General features: G+C 37.3%; 1 protein-coding gene and 1 long non-coding RNA gene across 6 annotated transcripts in view; both read left to right on the top strand.

The window, feature by feature from the left end:
* The first annotated feature begins 191 nt into the window (after window positions 1-191).
* Window positions 192-7,888, top strand: LOC149270617 (uncharacterized). Of its 2 annotated transcripts, XR_016268685.1 has the most exons (4): window positions 192-3,179; window positions 4,287-4,410; window positions 4,474-4,496; window positions 6,751-7,888. It is a non-coding gene; the product is annotated as an uncharacterized LOC149270617 (long non-coding RNA). The 2 variants fall into 2 exon arrangements; XR_016268684.1 differs by lacking the exon at window positions 4,474-4,496.
* A 4,544-nt stretch (window positions 7,889-12,432) lies between these two features.
* The window catches only part of LOC108615446 (putative polypeptide N-acetylgalactosaminyltransferase 13), a 40,859-nt gene continuing 36,032 nt past the window's right edge, over window positions 12,433-17,259 (top strand). For 3 of the 4 annotated variants that reach the window (XM_089463134.1, XM_089463131.1, XM_089463135.1), the window contains exons 1-2: window positions 12,433-13,015; window positions 13,089-17,181. The gene's annotated coding sequence lies outside the window, so the exon portion shown is untranslated. The remainder of the gene's footprint in view (window positions 13,016-13,088; window positions 17,182-17,259) is intronic. The other variant, XM_089463132.1, reaches the window with a different exon arrangement.

The raw sequence follows: 17,259 nt of genomic DNA, 5'->3' as shown, positions 1-17,259 counted from the left end.
ATAAAAAAATACTGATATTGTAATTTCGTCTTTAAATGCCATGAGAGTAGTATCTTTAAAAATAATTGTTTTTGTTTCTAAAGAAAAGGTCATAAAACAGTTAAAAGTTTTGTTAGAAAGCTTTAAGCTTTGTATTGTTTGGAGAGCATTTGCGCCATTGGTCGGTCTTGTTTTATTAGCGGGCTTAAGCTACAGTCGAGAGCAAGCTGTTACGCCATTGGTCGAAATGTTTTCGATCCGATCATCTTCGTTGTGGATGGTGAGAGCGAAGGAGCCATAAGAGCTGATACTCTTTACGCTGGACGACTCTGCAGCTTGTATGAGGCAATTTAGTCTGTGGGTGATTCTCCTCACGATCGGTTGTGCTGGAGCATGAGTTGCGACAGATGTCGAAACGATCGTGTCTAGTGTCTGGGACTATATCTTAAATTCTTGTCTTTGTCTTATATAAAAAAAATGGAAAATAATGCAGGAAGAAACAGAGAGAGTGAAAGGAAGGCATTCAGAGCGATGGGCTCATACATATGTATTTATGTATATGGATTCACGTTGAAACACATTTGATATTATGTTTTTATGAAAGCTACAAATGTTTTCTTCAAATTCTGATGGCAGCCTAAGGAAATACACAAATGTAATGGATTTATATTGGCTACCAAATAAAAAAATGGGTCTAAAAACCTAACAACATCGATTTATGCGATATAAAACATATGCTTATGCCCAAATCTGTGGACATATTTGTCATATTAATGCAATGTTTAGGGTTAAGCAATTTGTAGAGCATAAAATTATTATGGCATGTGTCATACACGAAGTAGTTGAACCCTTTCGTGTGGAGAGTACGATGCAGATAGGAGCAAAACGAGAGGAGCAGCCACAACAACAGCAACAACACCAACAACAACAGCAGCAGTAGCAGCGGGTGTAAAGGGGTTAACGCACAAAGGCAACAACAACAGCAACAATGTTGCTGACAATGTCGCGACAACAGAAATGACAGCATAATAATAATAAAGAGCAACAGTGAGTGAGTGAGTGAGTGTGTGTGTGTGTGTGTGTGTGTGTGTGTGTGTGTGTGTGTGTGGGCGAGTGAGTTAGTGAGTGAATGAGCAAACGAGTGTGGGGATAGCTGTGAGCCATTGGCAACGGCAGCAACAACAACCACAAATATATCGAAAGGCATAAATAACATTGCACACAGTCGCTTCGCATGAGCTTTTGTGCATGTGTAGATGTCCGTATGTGTGTGTATGTTTGTGTGTGTGTGTCTGTCTGTGGTAAAGGCAGCGAACGAGTTACAGCAACAGTAATCATGAGGATGATGATGACGATGATTATGATGAATCTGATAATGATGATGACGATGAACGATACAGGTGAAGGCGCCTGGCGTCTGTTTGCGAACGTTTTTGGCGCGTTTTGTAAATATTTACACATGTAGAAGTTACCTGTGATTGTTACCTGTATGTGGATGAACGAACGACGCTGTTTATATGCATGTAAATACATGCACTGCGAGGGTAGCTCACGACGTTTGAAATAACAATAAGCAAGCATTTAAGGAATATTGGATTATTTCTTAAGGTGGGTATGCAGTGGTATATATTCATATTTATATATGCATGTGTATAATAGAATAATAGATATATTGGGGTTTCTTGCTGTATAATTGTTAAGCCAACCCTCCCAGACAGGCGCTAAAATTGCACGAAATTTCTGATATGTCTGATGGCAGGTGTAATGTTTGCAGGTGGGCGTTTAAATATTTACAGGTAGACGGCGGCATGTTTGTAAAAGACTTTAAGGCAAATGCGTTGTCTAGCGCACGCGGCTGTTGTTATTTATTATGGCTTGTCGATATTTTAATTAAGTTTATAATGATTGCAGTCGAAATACACACCCACACAGCTACACAGGGGTGAAGGTGGGCGTGGCATTAGCGGTTTCCCACTCGTAGCCGTTTCCCTGCTTGTGCCCTGTCTGCTAGTGTCCTCGTCGTCTACACGGAATCAAAGCCAACAAAAAGCAATAACACACCAGGCACGTGACTTGTTTACCATATTGAATTATTTGTCTATACGGTTTAAATGTGCCAGTGCACAAAACACACACCAACACTCAAAGGCACAGACGCTTACACACACACACACACACACAAACAGAGAGAGAAAGGTTCTCTGTCTTCATAACGAGCACAACTTTCCTTGTGCAAAAATTGAAATTATTACGGAAATATTGTTTGACATTGCCATTTTTTTATTTTATATCCTGAACCCATTTTCAATGGGAAATCAGGGTATAATGGTTTTGTTAAAAGTATGTAACAGGCAGAAGGAGGCGTGGCAGACCCCACAAAGTATATATATTCTTGATCAGGGCGACGAGCTGAGTCGATTTGGCCCTGTCCGTCTGCCTGTCCGTCCGTCCGAACGCGTCGATCTCAGAAGATATAAGAGCTAGAGACTTGGTCCTTCCTAGGTCCGTGTATATCACGCGCATATCAAGTTTTTCTTTATATATCGATAACTACTCCCGATATTTTATTATCGATCAAAACCTTATCGAAAGCTAGTTATTTAATTATATCTCCTACATCTTAAGAGCTAGAGCTTGCAAATTTTAAATGTAAACTTATATGTATTTTATATAATTTCGATTTTTTATATAATTTACCCACCACCCCTATATACACCCCCTCACCCTCACCTTTGTAAAAGGCGTATTTCAAGTACTAGAGACATGTGCTTTGGAATGTACATAAATTTTCATCATATGATTACACCCTGAAAGTTTCATTAAGATTGTACGTCTAGAAATTAAATTATTCAACAAATAAATTCTTATAATGTTGCCCACACTACAGCGCAGCCCAAGCGCAGTCGCTGCTTACTGCGCAGTTAGCAGAGCGCGTTCTAATACCTGATTAGAATATCAGATTAGAGGGTTCAGGGTATCTCCTAGTCGAGCAGTCTCGACTAGAGTCATCTTACTTGTTTATATTTGTATTTGTTATTTATTTATTTTTATTTTTTGTTTTTGTTTTTTTTTTTTGTTTTTGTTTTTTGCTTTTTTTTCTGTGGTGTCCTGGCTACGTGCGTAAGCCGTGAAGCATGGGGCATGGGGCATGGTTCATGTGGTTACCTAAACTCAATCAGGTGTACAAAATGTTGGAACGTGTAAGTGCTACGAGCTCTCGTCTCGATTGGTCTCTATCAATTGTTCATCATGTTAAAGCTTTTAATAAATGAATATAACAAAATATCTGTTTGATTTTTTTTTCTATTAGCTATGATTTTACTGAAACTGATTCTGTTGTTTTAAAATTACAATTTAAATTAGTTTTTACTTTTAATTTTTTTTTTCTATTTATACCCTGAACCCATTTTCAATGGGAAATCAGGGTATAATGGTTTTGTTGAAATGTATGTAACAGGGAGAAGGAGGTGTGGCAGATCCCACAAAGTATATGTATTCTTGATCAGGGCGACGAGCTGAGTTGATTTGGCCCTGTCCGTCTGTCCGTCCGTATGAGTGCGTCGATCTCAGAAGTTATAAGAGCTACAGAGCTGAAATTTGGCATGCATACTCGTGAGTACCATACACAGCACGAGTTTTCTTTATTTTTTCGATAAATCGTCTTTTTTATCGAGAATAATCGAAAAATCGATTTTGTTTTTTTTAGCCTAATTTACACATTTTTAGACCTGGAGTCTTCAAATTTGTGTTGTTTATAAAGTTAAACGATACAAAGACTTTGTAATTTACAGATTTTGGATACCACGCCCCCTTCTCCCCCAATTGGTAAGAAACGCATTTCAAGTACTAGACTTGTGCTTTGGAATATACACACATATTTGCCATATGATTACACTCTGATCATTAAGATCGTATGTCTACAAAAGAAATTATTCGACAAATAAATTCTCATAATATTGCCCACACTGCAGCGCAGCCCAAGCGCAGTCGCTGCTTACTGCGCAGTTAGCACAGCGCAGGCTTATGCGTGCGTGTGGATGCATGTGTATGTATGTGTGCATAAAAGAAGTGCAGAATGATTAGAATATCAGCTTAGAGGGTTCAGGGTATCTCCTAGTCGAGCAGTCTCGACTAGAGTCTTTTTACTTGTTTTATTTTTATTTTTATTTAATTTTAATTTTTGTTATACGAGTATTGCAAAGATCTTATAATTCTACAAAAAGTTTGCAGTTTATTGTACAGTTTTTATCTGAAGAGTAATCAGATTTTATTTTTTAATTAATTTATTTATTTATTTTTTTTTTTAGGGCTTAGTCAGTATGGAGCAAGCGATAAATTTTATTTACCCATAAGCGGAATCGCTATGACCGGATTCTACTGCATTTATATTATTTTTACTAAGACACCATCAATTTAATTCAATGTCTTGCTGTACGTATTAGATATAACTGCAGTCAATATATATCAATATCAATAATCAATATAATATTCCAGATTTATTGCGCTTTTCAATAAATGTAAATATGTGATTTATATATGTGTATATGTACATAAACATACTTATTCTATATGGCATATAACCCAATCATTGTTGAGCTCCTCCTCAAATCTATCCATAAATAATCTTATTGAAATTGATTCTCAGATAGTGCCTATTCCCACTCTTTATACCTTAACGCAGGTTCGTTGGCATCGGAATGACTCTGTGAACAATTGAAAAGGGGTTTTTGTGCATTTCGAGTTGTACATCTTGTGGGGCTGGCTGTTAAGAGTCTATAGCAGCTCGTTGAAAAGCTACAAATTTTTTCATGGCTCGTGCTCGTCCTGCATCATTTTTCATTTTTCCTGGCACATATAAGAGATTTTTGCATATATTTCACACAGTCAACTGATGTGAATTTGTTTTTTCTTTTATTATATATATATTTTTTTATATATATAACATTTTTTTTGCTCTGAGCGTAAATCAATTTATCAATTTCAAAGTTGCTCCATTGCGTTTTCATTGTTGTTGTTGTTTTTGTCGCTTTGGCGAGTTTGTAAACGTTTGTCAAAGTGTTTTTACTTTTTGCCACTGTGGCCACGCCCACGTCCCACGTTAACGCCCACGTCTGTGTCAACAGCAGCAGCAGCAGTAGCAGCGCCCACAACAACAACTAAAAAATGCAAATGCATTTTCCGCGAAACGCATAAAATGCAACTCAACAGGGCGAATAGGGAGTTCGGGTTGTTGGTTGATAAAAAACGCCCCCCACTTCATTTGTCATTTTGTCACATTAACGGAATGGAAATGCAATATGCTAATGTCAAATTTTATGAATGAAAGAAAAATTATTTGTCTTGCGGATGCAGTTGGAATAAATATTAAAATAGCCAAAAGACAGATAGTGACAGAGAAAGTGAGAGAGAGAGAGAGAGAGAGATAGACAGAGCAAAAGAGATAGTGAGAGAGAGACAGAGAAAGACAGTGCAGGGAAGAGGAGGGGAATAGTGAGTGTCGAAGGGGGGGGGGGGGGGGGGGGGGGGGGGGGAGAGAGAGACAGGGAGAGAGAGAGAGAGAAAGATTGAGTATGAGAGACGAAGAGTGAGAGAGAGATAGAACAAGAGGAATATACCTCTACCATTCCTCTTGCCGTGAAAGAGCTAAAGAGAGAGAGAGAGAGAGAGAGAGAGAGAGAGAGAGAGATTTTATTGAAGGAAAATGTTTCGACTAGCTAGACATTTCACAATTATACAATTATACATAGAATTAATTATATATGAATTCCATTTGGAGAACTGAAATGAAGAGTATGCGACTCGAAAAACTTTTCTTCTGTTTAATTGAGTTCAGTAAACGAAAGCTTCAAAATTAAATCTGTCTAAGAGTTGTTAACTCGACTGAATCACTTTCTATGCATTGATTACCACAGTTCTCTACTGGGTCCCTTAGGTGAACACAAACATGAAAAGCCACACAGCCACATGAGCTAACTCAAGCTAACGGCAACCACCCAAACCACCCAGACAGTCAGCTGGCAAGCACCACAATTACCGTTTCATATGGCACGCATTTAAGTTTTGCATTCGGATTGAGTCGCAAATCTTTTGCCATTTTCCAAAAGTCAAAACTCAAAGTTAACTTAAGTAAGTGTAAGTAAATACATATATGTGACTGTGTATATGTGCGTGAGTGTGAAATATGGAGTGAAATCAGCTTTTCATTAACCCATAAAGCGTTTCGGGGCGCGGAGGCACAAATTGAGAGGCAGTTCCAAGCTTTTGCTAAAAAGTTTTGAAGAACGACATTTCTATTCATTAGCCGCAGCAGCACAACTCTAAACACACACAAACATGCACACACACACATGTGCACAGACGCACGCATACACCCTCAGACACAGAGACAGACAGATAGTCGAAGGGCGCATTGATTTTAAGTCGTCGTTCGGCTACCACTTTAAGGCACGAAAAGGCGCACGCTTTATTAGCTTGATGAAAAGTTAAGAAAACTTTTGGCCAGCTCTCCGCATCGGCCGGGAAATTGGAAATCTGACATGCGGCATACGAGCGAATCCGACTGTTGACTTTGTTTTTGATGTGCACTTGATATAGCGTAAAATTTGTATTCCAAAGTGTGAGTGAGTGTGCGTATGAATACATACATACATACATTCATACATATGTATACACATATATATATTTCCTTATATACATCTATATTTCTAACTATCATTAAAAATGATTTATATTCTATAAAATATTTAAATTATATCCTTTTGAACATTTCAGCCAACAGCAACTGTTAAGGGCTGCCAGCAGCTGCAAGCAGACAAACCCATAAACCCAAAAAATTCATATTCTAACATAGCGCAGCGTAGCAGCTCAAACAGCGCTTGCTAAACTTAACAGCCAGACAGCGCAGATAACACAACTCAAGCGCTCATAACATGCTGTTAGCAACCCCTCCCTCAAGCGGGGCAATGTTCGAAAAGGGGACTATGCAGGGGCGTCTGTTATGTTGGCTAACATTAACAGGCTTATGTTATGTTTAAGCACTGCAATGTTATTCTACAAAGCGCTGCTGCTGTAAAATAACATAAACGTGCTAACTGTTGCTGTTGATTCAGTATAAAGAAACAGTAAAATATACGAAATTAAAATATACTAAATTCGAATTTATTTATATGAATAGAATAACTATTGAAATATTATTGATGAATAGGAATATTATGTAATATTTTAAACAATTGAATTCATTAGTAAATTACACAAAAAATGCTTTTCTTGAGACTTAATCTGAGCATGAAATTAAAAAGATTTGCTTAAGCCGCACTTATGATTTAATGCCATAATTTTTGTATAACATTCTTGAATGTTTTTCGGCTGTAATTACAGAAGCGGGCGAGTATCTTCGGTGGGCGAGTAATAAAAATAAATAAACGCCTTCAGGTCTGGCGCACATTTCATTTCATTTCTGGGCTACAAATGGCAGTCATTAGGCCGGGAATTGCTTTTCGTTCTTGCGTTTTTTCGTTTTTTGAGTGGCAAATTTAAAGTGATTGCCAAATGGCAAATGAAATTTGAAGCCTTTTCAAATTCATAAGTAGACTTGTTGACTATATACATGTCCTTGCTGTAAGTATGTGTGTGTGTGTGTGGCTAAATGAAGTCACAGGCAATGCGCTTAATTTGCCGCACAATGCACAAATGCCAAATACAAGAAAAAAAGAATGAAAATATGACGAAACACGACTGCTTGGAAGGAAGCGGCAGCAGACAGCAGACAGCAGAGAATCCTCTTGCCCCGGTGTAAAGATAGAGAAATTGTTTTGGCACGAGAAGTGCATAAAAATGACAGTGTCTTGTGTACTCGTTTCTCGCAATTGAGCGCACAAAAGTTTTCATAAATTGCATCAATTTGGAGTTGTGGCGCAAAGGGGGGAATGTGGGAGCGAGACAGGGCAGGGGCAGGAGCAGGAGAGGGCGGGGGGTAAAAAATTCTTGTGCTTCATCTCGTTTGCATGCCAAAGGTAAAAGCTTGTTGATTTTCTTTGCTGCCTGCTCCGCAGTCAGACACATGCAGAGAGGAAATCCTGTTGCGCCCTTGCGCGGCATATTATTTTTTATGATTTGATTTGGCCTTTTGCTCACTTTATTCTTGTTCTGCTTTTGCTTTTCCCTTTCCCTTTTCCCTTTTCCCTCTTCCCGCTTTCCATTTTTTATTTAGTATTTTATTTTTTATGCCGCCCATCGCTGCAAATGAAGTCTAAAACGCTGTTGATTGTGTATTGAATTACTCAGCACGCTGCGGCACATCCAATACAATGTGAAATCATGCTTACAACTTGATTGAACTCATCAGTGAGCGATGCGCTCAGAGCTCAGTCAGTCCTCAGTCCTCAGCCCAGAGCCAAAAGCCCCCAGCAGCCGCCCCCTCTGCCACAACCCGATTTATATACATTTGCAGCGAACAGCGCTGTGTGTGTGTGTGTGTGTGTGTGTGTGTAATAGATGTGCACAACGGGTCGTATTAGTAATATCAAAGAAGCAACTCACTCAGATAGCGTCTTGAGCACGTGTGTGCACCGCATTCAGTTTTAATTGATTGCATTAGTGTATTCAATTAGGCATTTCTTTGTACGCCCTTAGCCACTGATAATTCAATTAAAACTGGCTTTCCAGCTGCCCCCACTCGATACTCGATATATCGTTTACAATTAACATAATCTTTTTAGAGCGAATGTCCCGTTGACAAAGCAATCAACTGTAGTTAGTTACTTTATTTAATCTGATGAATCATAGATATGTAGTAGACGACGACGAAGAAGAAATAGCAACTATGCATAGAAGAAGAAGAAGTAGAAGATGGCATTTTGTTTACAGGAAACATAGATGGGAGGAGCTTAAATAGAAAGAAGAAATAAAAGAGGAAGAAAAAAAAGCTGAAATACAAGCAGCAGAAGAAGAAGATATCCATGTATGTACATAGTATACGAAGAACAGAAAAAGGGATCGAAGGAGAGAAGAGGAAGATAAAGATAGTATTCGAATGCATAGCAAAGAGGATGAGAAAGAAGATGACACCGTGCATACAATATGATTAATATAAAGACGAAAGTGTAGAGTAGAGTAAACAGGAGAAGATTTAAGAAAATATAAATTCTTTAATCTTCTACTGTTTACTCTATATTATTATTACTCTATATTAATATTAAGTTTGAGTCTATCCAAAGTGTAGAGTGTAGAGTGTGTAGAGTAGAGTAAACAGGAGAAGATTTAAGAAAAAATAAATTCTTTAATCTTCTACTGTTTACTCTATATTATTATTACTCTATATTAATATTAAGTTTGAGTCTATCCATCTACACAAAATTCATCAAAATGTTCTTAGATATTTTTCTTTTGTTGCCGAGTAATTTGTTGTCTCCCTCTATCTCTCTTTTCTACTTCTATACAAAATTTTATAGCTTCTATCTCTTTTGGGACTTATTCTTAACAGGCTCAACATATTTTTAGACTGCCTTCGCAGGTGACTGAACTTAGTTTTGCATCAGATACTGGAATATCACAAATAAGTTTTACATACACGCCTAGACACACACACATACAATCAAATATATGAAGGTATATACATACACACACATACATGTGTACAATATTGATCTGACACTAAAGTGCGTCTAGACCCTTCAGAGCAACCAATAAAAAACTAAAGGATATTTGGCGTGTCCTTGAACTTCGTGCGGGGCTTGCCTGATTTCATTATGGACTATCAGCCGTCACAAAAGCAAAAACGAAAAAATCGAATTGAATTGTAATTTGATTTGCTTTTTTTTTTTTTTTTTTTTTTTTTTGGGTTATTAAATTAATTTGACCAAAGGCGCTCGACAATATGCCTTGACCCAGGACACTTTGATTGATTGGCTGTTTGGTGGCGCCAACAACAAGTGCTTACAATTTTGATACGAGCTAAGCGTATTCTTATTTATGGTTGCTCGAGCTAACGGTACTTCATTTGTCTAAGCAAAATAGTAAGCCTAATTTTGCGCAGCTGCGTTAAACATGCCCAAGGCCCAAGTGTGTTGCACGTAGCATGTGTGTGAGTGAATGTGAGTGTGCGATACGATTATCTAGGGCGGCAAAGAAATATGTACTCCTAAATCTATGAGAAGTCAACGGGGCGGAGCAGCTGCGACGTGGCTGGTTGTGGTGGCACGTGCCAAAGCGAGTTCCATTTAAGGGCTGTGCCTGCTGCAAGCTACATGCAGCTACAATAACTGTCCTCTCTCTCTCTCTCTATCATTCTCTCTCTCTATGTGTGTGTGTGTGCGTGTATCAGCAGATAATGCTCGAATGGCAATTAGTTTTTCTTAGCGACTGCCACTTGACAGCTTAAAATATCATTTGCTAATTAAAATCGTATTAGATAACTCTTGACAACGATTTGCAATTCTACCCTGTAGACAAGCGTGCAGCAGCATGGGGTATGCTCAACGTAAGTGAGTTCCATGTAAATATATTGCCAGGAAATATAAAGTCTGCAGTGTGAATCAATTTGTTTGTTTCTAATCAAAAATGAATCTTGAATTGATTTAAAATTAACTGAAAATTAAACTGATAATTAGAAAATACTTAAAAATTGAACTAAAATGAGTCTTAAATTGATCAAAAATGAATCGAAAATAAACAGAAACTCTACAAAAATAAATTGTGAAATCTCATGCTGAAATTTAGCCAAACATGAACATATTTTTATTGTAGATTTGAAAAGTTTTAATGCCAGATTTGGATTTTGTTTTCCATTTTCAAAATTCACCCTATCAACTTTTCAGGCTTGGCTTTCAATGCACATAGGTGGAAAATTGTGGCTTTTGCTAGAGAGCTGGCAGCTAATTAGAATTTTTCCGTCAGCTAATGAACCTAATGAGCTTTAGCTTTTTACAACTTGTCAAATGCATAATTGCCGCCGCTAATCATAATTCTCTTTGAATAATGAACTTGTCGGCTTAGGTAACTGACAGTCGAGCGTGTGTCTATATCTTTTTTTTTTTTTTTTTTTTTTTTTTTGTCGTGCTTCCTGCCTCTTCCGCAGTTTGTGGCACTGCAATTTCCTTTTAGCGACTTATGTGTCAGCCGTGACGCAAATGGAGCCATGCAAATTGGATGGAATTGACAGGAATCGGAACGTTTCGCATGTCGCTCGATGGGCAGCGGCTAATTTCCGCTGCTTCTTGGTCATTAAAAGCTTACTTTGTGGCGGCTAATTAAGAGCTGCGCTTGACGGCAACTCAATTAACGCATGACATTTCGCATGCAATTAGCGCTGCATTTTCTACTTGAGTCACTGGACTAACTGCAGGTGTAAATGCTTAAGAAATTGCTGCAAGTACAGGCTTAACAAATGCCAGCATTCGGGGAATTGAGTCTTTTCTGTATAAAATAAATTCGAATTGAACGGACGTGCAAACTTTTTACTATATTGTAGAACTTAAGTGGTTATGCGAACGTTTTTATTGTGCCAAATCTTTATGCGGCATTCGAGCTTATAATGGGTCCGGCTGTCCAGATGTCCGCTGCGCGTGTTGGGTTCGGCTGTGCGAGGCATTCATCATATTTCGGACGCCATTTCCGTTTCCGGCTCCACTTCAGTTGCGGCTGTAGGTGTGAATGTGGTCGCCGTCAGCCCGCCCCTCCCCCGCCCAGGCTCCGGCTACAGCAACAGCAACAGCTACAGCGCGTATGGGCTTAAACTTTTTATAAACCTTAAGTGGAAAACTTTTATTTAATACCCAAAGCAGTTGGCACTGCCTCGTGCCAGTTGTTTGTATTGTTTATGCCACCTATTCGATTGCCTTCAGTCTGGTCGCAAATTTGTTCGAAAATATGTAGGCCGGATTGACCGAGCTGCGTGCCCTCCTGCTCCCTCTCTTCATCAAGCCTCCCCTTTTGGGCATGTCACGTCAGGGTAAAAGTTCGGTCTAAACGTTTTTAACGCCTTTTGAATTTTATTTTTTGTTGAAAACTTTTGTGCAAACAGTTTGCGCCAGCAACCGCCGCCTGAAAGTAGGCAATAAAAATTGTCAAACAAATAAATGTTTTTGCCGTACAGTAAACAATTGCTAAGCGGAGATCTGCTCAGTGCTTGTATAAAAATCTCATTCTGAATTCAAATTAGTTTGTAATTTTCATATAATTGAATGAATATACGTGAATTGTCGCAAGAGTGAAAAGGAAGAGAAGTGCGATAATAACTTCACGAAGCATAAAATACGATGCTTAGTTGGAATATAAATTATAGAAATCAGGAATACTGTATTTGATATGCATAATTAATGATAGTATTGAATTAATATATTAAAAAGTTTAATAGAGAATTCTCCGAGTGTCAATATAGCCAATTATTACTGTACCTACCTGACCATATTGTATAGGGAATATCATTGAGCCCCGAACAACATTTTGCATTATTGTTTATGTCAGTATATTGCTTGTAATGGTTGCCAATCTCTAAGATTGCAAATTGCAGCGCATATCGTTTGCGACAACATTGTCGCCTGCGCTGCAATGCAATGCACGAGAGAGACAGAGAGCGGAGCTTTAGCGATCGAGCTTTCGCTAAGCTTACGCTAAGCTTACGCTGTGCTCGCTCGTCGGAGACAGTGGGAGAAATACGCTCACTAGCATCCCGCTGTCCGAAGCTTCGCTGAGAGCGAAACGCCGAAACTAAGAACACTGGAATGTGGGCGTATAAAAAGCGGCCACATTGCCAGCTCCATCTTTTTCCGGCCCACATTTTCAAGAAGATACCCTCAGCGTGGAGTTCTATCCAGCTAAAATTTTTGTTAATAATTATATATATATCTATCTTTATATATATATTTAACAAAAAGAAACATACACAAAAGATTATTGCCCTCTACAAAAGATTGAAATTTTCTGAATTTGGCCCACCGTGACCAGCTGAGCTGGTCAGTCATTGACTTTGGTGCGCGCAGCCGCACGCATTTTTATTCGTGGGAAACAACAAGTGTGCAAGCAGGCAAAAAAAAAAAAGGTATTTTGATCAAAATTAATATAAATTAAAACTTAGTTTACAGAAACTAAGTCGGTTTTTTTGTACTTTGCAGCCTTTAATATAACCCTAACCTCTCGGCCAGCAGAAGGCCATATGCACATATGCGCTGTGCAGAGGTTAGGACTATATATTAAAGTAGCCCCCGAAAAAAAAAAAAAGATTAGCCACCGAAGAAAAAAAAAGAGCCCCGAAAAATAGCACCCGAAATAAAATGTATAGCAGATCGCAGAACGGCGAGGGATTATTGACGACATATTAGTGAAAAAAAAAATATATATATATAAACTAAAAATTACAAATCATTATATGTGCGGTTTAAAAAGAAACAAAAATTAGAGAAAATTATGTATATATATTTGCACGTGTGCGCAATGTGTATGTGAAGAAAAAAAACATGAAAAAAAAGCTTCCAAGACAAATTTGATAAAAGTGAACGTGCAGCATAAAACTGCAAGTACACGAAAAAAAAAAAAGAACTTTAAATGCTTAGTGGTTAAATAAATTCTTGATTTAATAGACAATAATGAATATTATACATATATAGAATTATATATATATATATAATATATAAAAAAAAAAAAAGAAAAAAAAAAAAAAAAAAAAAAAACGAAAAGCATGATACTATTAATAATAATTCATTAAAATAATACACAATAGTACACACATCCTCCATATAGCAGCAGCAGCAGTCACCAAAAGAAAGGCCTTTCAGCGGTGGACATACAACAAAAAGAACTGTGAGTGCTAAATTAACCCTTGTCTTCCCCTCCCTATCATGTCCCCAAAATGTATAACGAAATAAAACTAAATAAATAAGTAAAGAAAAAAATAAAAAAAAAAAAGAAAAAAAAAAAGAAAAAAAAAAAGAAAAAAAAAACAAAAAAAAAAAAAAAAAAAAAAAAAGAAAAAATTTTGAATAAAGAATGAAATACAAACTATGAAATAAAAACTATGAAATAAAAGCTATGAATTAAAACTAAATTTTTAAATTTATATGTACTAACGAATACTCCCCAAATGTCTAAAATATGATTTAAACATTTGTTAATATTTTATTGTAATATTATATTATTATATTATTATGTGTTTATTACTATATTGTTAACCTTTTTATTCATTTGTAATTTTTTCATATTATGTAGTTTTTTTTCATTTTTTTTATACACTCAAACTACATACCAAACACATGCACATACATATATATAAATTCAGGAACATGAAGCGACAGTAATTAAGAGTAAATGAAAATGTAATAGTCTAGTTAGAGTAATCTAAAGAATAAATGTATCTTTTAGAATTTTTTTGAGTTTCCTTGATGGATTAATATGGTAGGCTAGGAGCATAGCGTTGGCATAGAGAGAGAGAGTCGAGGCAATCTTTATTAGGGGATCTTCATAAACAATTTAAAGCTGAAGATCATGGTTGGGTTTGGGTAAAGACAGCGAGAAGCCAACACCACCTCGGCTTCCGCGTCTTTCTAACTGTCCGTGTTTGTTTCGTTTTTCTTGTTGTCCGAATGGTTGTTTTGTACAGGAATCCTAAAAATTTTAAAGTTTGTGTGTATTGGTGACGGTTTGGCAAGACCCACCCCACCGCCGACAGAGCTAAGGGAACCAGAGGATTCCGCCCGCCACTACCCGATCCACGTCTTGTGTATGTTGATGTAGGTATGTATGTATGTATGTATACATGTATGTGACATATATGTGTATATATGTATATATGTAAACATGCGAATGCACGAAGATCGCTTTCATACTCGAGTACGCTCGTTACATAGATTTTATGGCGCCCAATGGGGGGCCTGAAATTCGAAGAGAGAAGTTAACGCCCGCTGCATTCATACATAAGATCGATACATTACATAAATTTTATGGCGCCCAACGTGGGGCACTGTGAGTTAATACGCTTTCAGTGAACCGAAATTGTTTGTGGGGCACTGTGAGTTCTTACGCTTTCAGTGAACCGAAATTCTTTGTGAGGCACTGTGAGTTAATACGCTTTCAGTGAACCAAAGTTTTCTTGTATGGCCACTTCTTCTATATGGAGTTGTAGTCATACAAAACACCCCCTTTTGTGAGAATATTAGTTGTCTCAGTAGCCTGTATTGCTGAAATAGACTTAGACTTGGTTGGTCTAGCTATCGCAACAGTGACTGCTGAGAGGAATAGATTTGTTTTCATAGGTACTACGAAGCTGCTGGATTCAAGCCTGGATCGCAGACCGAGACACCTTGAAGTATCTTTCAACTTTAAATGAATTAAAGCATCGCTGCTTTGGAAAAGAACATCTTCTCTCACAATTGTAGCTCGTTTTTGTTTGCTGTGGATGAAGCCACAATTCAATCTAGTTCTAGAAAAACTTCTCTAAATAATTCCAGAATATTGTGTATTCGGCTAGGATACCAATACTGATTATCCCTGGAGGGTATTCTTTACTTAAATGAAGAATGGTAGAAGCCTTAAGCAATGCTAGTTGTGTGTTGATAAGCTGTTGTCGTTGCGTCTTTAAGTGTACTATTGTCTGGAACTCGGAGATATGCTGCCTGTGCATTCCCTTGCCGAATAGTATAGTTTTTGATGGTAGCGATAATCAATTTGTAAATACCTGCTAGATTTAGTTTCAATAGCCCAAAAAAAAAAAAGAAATAATTCGGAACAGTTAGAACTAATAAGAATACCTCGATTCTCTCTCTCTATGCCTTAATAGTCAAATTTAACAATTTAATATTTTAGTAACTATGCACGTCGCATCTGTCGGTACTTACCATGCTTAGAAGCTGATTCCCGCTAATATACTGTCTAACGTTGTATATTATCGGGTGGTGTAATGGTTGCCAATCTCTAAGATTGCAAATTGCAGCGCATATCGTTTGCGACAACATTGTCGCCTGCGCTGCAATGCAATGCACGAGAGAGACAGAGAGCGGAGCTTTAGCGATCGAGCTTTCGCTAAGCTTACGCTAAGCTTACGCTGTGCTCGCTCGTCGGAGACAGTGGGAGAAATACGCTCACTAGCATCCCGCTGTCCGAAGCTTCGCTGAGAGCGAAACGCCGAAACTAAGAACACTGGAATGTGGGCGTATAAAAAGCGGCCACATTGCCAGCTCCATCTTTTTCCGGCCCACATTTTCAAGAAGATACCCTCAGCGTGGAGTTCTATCCAGCTAAAATTTTTGTTAATAATTATATATATATCTATCTTTATATATATATTTAACAAAAAGAAACATACACAAAAGATTATTGCCCTCTACAAAAGATTGAAATTTTCTGAATTTGGCCCACCGTGACCAGCTGAGCTGGTCAGTCATTGACTTTGGTGCGCGCAGCCGCACGCATTTTTATTCGTGGGAAACAACAAGTGTGCAAGCAGGCAAAAAAAAAAAAGGTATTTTGATCAAAATTAATATAAATTAAAACTTAGTTTACAGAAACTAAGTCGGTTTTTTTGTACTTTGCAGCCTTTAATATAACCCTAACCTCTCGGCCAGCAGAAGGCCATATGCACATATGCGCTGTGCAGAGGTTAGGGCTATATATTAAAGTAGCCCCCGAAAAAAAAAAAAAGATTAGCCACCGAAGAAAAAAAAAGAGCCCCGAAAAATAGCACCCGAAATAAAATGTATAGCAGATCGCAGAACGGCGAGGGATTATTGACGACATATTAGTGAAAAAAAAAATATATATATATAAACTAAAAATTACAAATCATTATATGTGCGGTTTAAAAAGAAACAAAAATTAGAGAAAATTATGTATATATATTTGCACGTGTGCGCAATGTGTATGTGAAGAAAAAAAACATGAAAAAAAAGCTTCCAAGACAAATTTGATAAAAGTGAACGTGCAGCATAAAACTGCAAGTACACGAAAAAAAAAAGAACTTTAAATGCTTAGTGGTTAAATAAATTCTTGATTTAATAGACAATAATGAATATTATACATATATAGAATTATATATATATATATAATATATAAAAAAAAAAAAAAGAAAAAAAAAAAAAAAAAAAAAACGAAAAGCATGATACTATTAATAATAATTCATTAAAATAATACACAATAGTACACACATCCTCCATATAGCAGCAGCAGCAGTCACCAAAAGAAAGGCCTTTCAGCGGTGGACATACAACAAAAAGAACTGTGAGTGCTAAATTAACCCTTGTCTTCCCCTCCCTATCATGTCCCCAAAATGTATAACGAAATAAAACTAAATAAATA

Source organism: Drosophila arizonae, chromosome 2 (genome assembly GCF_054131065.1).
Source record: "Drosophila arizonae isolate 15081-1271.41 chromosome 2, UAZ_ARI_1.0, whole genome shotgun sequence".
Taxonomy (NCBI): Eukaryota; Metazoa; Arthropoda; class Insecta; order Diptera; family Drosophilidae; genus Drosophila; species Drosophila arizonae.
This window is presented reverse-complemented; position numbering and strand designations above follow the sequence as displayed.